General features: G+C 32.3%; 1 long non-coding RNA gene across 1 annotated transcript in view; it reads left to right on the top strand.

Annotated features, from left to right (window-relative positions):
- The first annotated feature begins 4,750 nt into the window (after positions 1-4,750).
- LOC117120786 overlaps positions 4,751-6,374 on the top strand; it is a 3,853-nt gene continuing 2,229 nt past the window's right edge. The window contains exon 1 of the long non-coding RNA XR_004447422.1: positions 4,751-4,872. This is a non-coding gene — a long non-coding RNA (uncharacterized LOC117120786). The remainder of the gene's footprint in view (positions 4,873-6,374) is intronic.

Here is a 6,374-nt window from a genome sequence, read left to right as displayed (position 1 = left end):
AAACAACAACAACAAAATGTGTACATATTGTTAAAATACGAAGCAAACAAATATAAAAACATAAATCCATTCAGAGTATGCCATAAATCACAATTTCAAACCATTATAAAAAAGGTAAAACCTATATTAAGAAATTATTGACAACATGTCGACGGTACAGCGAAGATTTCTCCACGCATGATCAAAACAACTTTGGGTAAATTTTGATATCAAAATAGTTCACCGATATATTAAATTCTGAGAACAAATTAGATCAGTCTAGCATGATGCATCTGATTATTAATGGTATTAAGGTAAGCCTAGCTTATATTTTAATTATTTAGCGATGTATTTTTTACATAAAAAAAGCCCTCTCAATTGTATACAAATGTATTACCAACAAGAATAGAATTAAGATCCCCATCACTATAGAAGACAAATACATGAATGAATCTTGCGTTGTTGTCTGTTATGGAAATTCTAAACAGTTTATTGTTGTCTCGATCTCGGACCATGAAGGTATTATAGTAAACTATAATATCTCTATCCTCGGACATACAATCTCCCATGGAATTTTAGAAGACTGAGAAACAATGCCACTTTTTTTATATAGACCCTTCGTTCGTTAAGCCAAAGTAAATTATACTTTAACAATATACTGAATATAAACAAATTAATCAAAATACTTTCAGCAGCTATATTGTTATTTTTTTCTCTCTTTTGTGGAGTCGTCCCACTTTTATTTGTTCCTTCATTTCTTTGAACATAAATACTGTTTTATTACTATTGACATATTTATCACTTACTGAATTAGTACTATTATTATTATTATTATTATTATTATTATTATTATTATTATTATTATTATTATTATTATTATTATTAGTATTATTATTATTACATTTCCTTCATGTCTGCCACCTGCAGGATTAAACAATCCTTTATAAACCAAGATTTTAGAAGACATCTTCCTGTAACCAGAACCCCAGAACTAGAAGCAAGCCCTCAACTGCCAAGCTATTCATTTTTGGTTTTACAAGTGGCATTTCCTTTTCTTAAACAATCATTAAATAAATATATTATATTTACATATACATTATACAATAATACGATAATTTAATTAATCCAGACCTTCCATAAAACAATCAATGCAACAATGCATAATCACCTAATTGTGAAGAAAATGATGATAATATAAATAATAGTAGTAATTCATATTGTTAATAAAAAAAAAAGCAACATAGATTTATATCTACTTACTTGACTTGTGTCCCAGGAGCTACCGGGAAGAGAGGCCAAGACATTGCTTGGCCTCTCGCTGAAAACTTCAACTTTGATGTACGGCGCAAATTTAAGCAGGTGGTCATAACGCTTCTCCGAACGCCGACTTAAGGGGTGAAGAACAATTCACAATCACATCTTCATCGTGCATGAAATTCCACGGGCCAACATACCGTCTAAAAAAGCTCTTAACTACAATAGTAATGGGCTAATTTGTGCGAATGACCTCGAGTGTGCTCCTATTTGATATTAAAATAAAAGTACAAATTCATTGGAATGTTATCAATGCCTCGTACAATCTGAAAAATGAAGAATATCGACTCTTCCGCCTGCGATAACTTAAGGTGATAAATCCCTTTCGAGATCTTTTTTTTAAAATTTGGGTTGGTAAACGGTATTGCAATATTCTAAGGTGGGTCTAACGATAGCTTTGTATAATTTCATTAATCCCTAGTCTTCAAAAATTAGAATGACCGATAACTTTGTATAATTTCATTAATCCTGGCTTCAAAAATTGGACCGGTTGATCATGCCTAATTTCATAATGGTTAACAAAACTTAAAAATTTGAATCGAACGTCACCGTCTCCCAAGTCCTTCTCCGATTCAACAACTTCAAGTTCCGCACCATTAATAAAGTATGAAAAATTAATTTCATTTGTTCTGAAATGAATTCCTTTATATTTCCCTCATTAAAGTGTCACTGCCACTTACAAGACCAATCATACAAAGCACGAATATGCCTACAATAAGTGAGAATCGCCAATTGAATCAACAACCCTATAAAGTTTGGTGTCATCCGCAAAGAGCTTATCAGAAACCTTTTCATTGATCATTAATAACAAATTGAAAAGGATGGGTCTTAAGATCACTTAAGATTGAAAAGAGAGATGACCATTAACAGAGACACACTGAGTTCGACCTGAAAGATATGCACCAATTCACGACAGAAGCTCATCACTCATCACTTTAACTCGCCTCATCTATTATTACTAAATCATTATGTGATATTATAAATAAATCATTAGAAAATGAAATAATCCCTCTAGACTAACACGGACTAGTCCTGTATTCAAAGGTAAAGGTGAAACACAAAATGTAAATAATTATTGCACAAAAATTGTGGAAAATATGTTAAAACCCAAATTGTAATTACTTAAACGAAGCTGAGTTGATAAATATCGATCAACATACCTTTAGCAAACACCACTCCACAGTTACATGCCTACATAATGTTATCGATGACTGGCTCGAATCTATGAATAACAATGAAATGACAGCGGCATGCTTTCTCGACTCCACATTGTTTCTCATTTTTATTTACGATATATCTCAATAGAAATTCCATGGTAACATCAGTATTTTTGCAGGTGATGTTATTTTATATGTCTCTAAAAAGACAAATACTGAAGCTAACTAAAAATTACAAAATATGCTTGATAATATTCAAATATGGTCTATTTTCTTCTTCCATGATGGTACATAGGAAATAAGCTAAGATTTAATGCTGATAAAACTAAACTTTACGGTAAACAGGAACAAGTACAATTTACAGCATGACAGTTTAAGTAGGCCCTATCCAAGTCGATCAAACAGAAATTGAACAAGTTAAACATATACCGGTAAAATACTTAGGCATTTAAATTTTATGAACACTTAAAATGAGATTATCACATTCAAAATGTATACAAATCTGTTAGTTATAAAATCCATATGTTAGGTATAAATTGGCAAAACCCCCAGTAAATCTCTATTGGTAAAACTATATACAATTACAATTAAACCATGTATTAAATACTCGATCTCAGTTTGGGGAAATACGTAAAAAAATAAAAATATATTAAAACTTTTAAAAAAAGAGCGGCAAGCATAATTTTAAATAATTTCGACTATAAAAATTATCATCATACGGTGGTAAGTAGTTATAAATACTGAGGAAAAAATAAAAGAAATAGAAAAGGCTTTGGAAAAATGGCCAATATGCGAATTAAAATTTAGTAATTTTTGAATATTTGATAAGGTAAAACTTATTTATAGTTACATTACATTACATTTATTTTTAATTATAATTAGGTATGACGTAATATATAGAATTTGACTTATATTTCAAGTGTTATAAAGTGTGCATATTTGACCAATAAGCTGGCGTCTATTGAGTGACCTGCGTAGTCGAGCGAGTGTGAAATATGTTTATTGAAGGAGATGATAGCTGCCCTCTATAATCTGTGAAGACCTCAAACTTTTATGGATTTTTCCCCCATCCATTCTTAAGTTTGAAAACAATTAAATTTTAAGTAGGTTATATTACTTTCTACACCCATGCTCTAGATATACGCTCCCTCATCCAAAACATAACAGAAATAAGACAAGTATATATTATTTATGAACACGCTTAATATAAACACACTGTCACATGGCTCTTGTAATTACCTGCCAGTAGAATAAATAAAACTTTGATTAAAATTGCCATTCGTCATACAAAATTAATACAGTATACAACTATTAATAGTATATCAAAACGAGATGTCCCACAAATACAGGCTTTGCATTCATTTTGAGCAATCAACATTCCACCAGCATCTGAGTTGCCTGTTCCATCGTCGTGGTACAAAATTATATTCACTGACATTAATTTTCTATATAGAGCAAGTTATTAACTTTTAATTGAATATTAGAGCAATTAAATATTTTCTGTTCTTTGACCTTCATTTAATGTATGTACAATCTAGAAATTCTTCAAGAATCTCTTCAAGGTGGCTTTTTTTTAACTTTACTACATTTGCAAACCAATGAGAGTTTCTACGAGATGGGCTTCTTCTCGAGATTAAGTCCACTGTGCTTCTCTAATATTTTATTTTTATTTCGATTTGTAGCTTTCCGAAAAACTGTGGTCAACTTAAAGCAAACAAATGAAAATACAATACATTTTCCATTCACTATTATATATGTATCATCCCTGTCAATTGCAATATTAAAAAGTACAATAAACAAGAAAATGTTTTTCGTAGTCCCAATTGGATTGGATTGGATTTTCTCACTCACAGAAATATTCCAGTCTATGAAATCAATGCTTCAAGCAAATTAGAATAATTGAATCTTATGCCTTTTGGCAGAACAGATACATGAATATAATATTTATCATATTGTCTTTAAATTTAGCCATAGCCATATTAAAAATTGTATTACATAAGACATATGAGGACCTAGGCCTACTGCAAGAGTTCAGTATGAAACAACTAAATACAAAAGTAATAAAACTACATCCAATACATAACTTTATAGTAATGTATCAGTTACTGCAAACTTTATTGCAATCATATTATAAAAGAAATAATTGTTTTTTCTCATTTGTAAATATGAGACTTAAAAAATTGTATGTAGTACTGTACTCAAATTAACCTATTTATTATAACTCTATGCAAAGAGATACTCTTTGCTCTCTTTGCTCTGTGGCAGCGCTTGGCCTATATCTATCTGCCGCCCTCTACAATTACAAAATGGCGCCCCACATGATGAATTTCACGTGCACTGCTTAGGCTATACACTGAACGACTCCCCGGTATACTAGGTAACATTAGGCCCTAGCTTAGACCCAGTTACTTTTTAATTTGTGGTAAGTACGCATTCATCAATTGGTTGGGACAGTTGTCTATGTAGAACCTTTTGGTAGGTCTATGTTACATGTATGGAGTATCTTGGACCTAGGGCCTAGCCCTAGTCTACTAGAAGGCCTGGGCCCCATGCCTAGGTTAGCCTAGCGAGGCTTAGATTTATGGATGGTAGGCCCTATCTAGCTATAGTAGGATAGGAATGTCTTTCACATGGGCCTAGCCTAGGCAAACAATTATTAGTTTCACTCTTTTTTTGAAAAAAGTTTGATGAGGCCAGGAGGTTTTTTTTGCATGCATAGTTGCCAATTTTAACCAACAAATTCTGTGAGAACTCTATATGCAACGCGCAACTTAGGGGCGGGGGGGCCCCCGAGGGCCCAGGGGGAGAAGTCCCTCGAATTAAGCTCGCGCAATCTTAGCATTTTTACTACTGATTTGATTGATCTCGCACACTAAATTAAGAGTATGTATGTAAACTTAATAAAACCAAAAAGTTATGCTCATTTGAATTTGACCAAAGTACTGTACAGCTGTAAACTTAGGATGAGTACCCGATAATTGCTTGGTGTAAAATTAAAACATTTTTAAGCATATTATTCATGAATCACGATGTACAAACAGTACTTTCATGTGGAAAACAGATAAACAAAATCAAACCATGCGCTGTGGATTACTGGGTAATAAAATCACACTGACGGCAGCGGGCATAAAGAGTGTCGTTTGTTTACGCAGTGGCGAATTAGGATTTAGCAATGGTGGGAGGGAGGGGGTGGATAATGAATTTTGTGAGCCCACACCCACCTTAGGCCCACCATGTTAGGGCTGAGGTGCGAAAACTGTAGGAAATAGTAGCTCCAGATGACTGGAAATGACACTTTTATTTAGTAAAATTCATGTCATCACATCACTATTATATATTGTAGTAAAAATTAAGCACCAACAAATTTCTCATTATTTTCGGCAACCATAGATATCTAATTAATATGTGTGATGTACTATAGAAAATAAATATTAAAAACATTGTCTTTGGTGTATGTAATTTAGGCCTACTTACTTCGAAGCCATTTGTCCACACAAGGACTGAGGTGGGAACATTTGGGGAAATAGTATGGCCTACAGTACCTCTGAATTACCAGAAATGACACTCTTATAATAAAATTCATCATCATCGATCAAATTAATCACTATGTTGTTCCATTGAAAATAAAACACAATTGTCATTGATGTATTTTTAATTCACATTTACCATGTGCCGAAAGTCGCATTTAGCGAGCTGTTTATTTTTAGCGTCAGTAAACACAAAGTTTAAAGAATGGGATTTGCATCCCAATGTCTAATCTAATCAGTTGGAAGAGTTTGAAGTCTGCCAATTTTGGAGTCAATTCATTTATATTGTGAGCATTTGTTTAAAATTTAAGAAACCTTATTTACATAAGTTAAGATTTGTTTATGTAATTTGTACGTTAAGTATAGGTAAAATGTTGTCTTAAAAAGAAATGAATGT

The sequence above is a fragment of the Anneissia japonica genome, unplaced genomic scaffold, assembly GCF_011630105.1.
Source record: "Anneissia japonica isolate Jap-2015-1 unplaced genomic scaffold, ASM1163010v1 scaffold69_len1423075_cov170, whole genome shotgun sequence".
Taxonomy (NCBI): Eukaryota; Metazoa; Echinodermata; class Crinoidea; order Comatulida; family Comatulidae; genus Anneissia; species Anneissia japonica.
The sequence above is the reverse complement of the archived record's forward strand: the minus strand, read 5'-3'. Positions and strand labels throughout refer to the sequence as shown.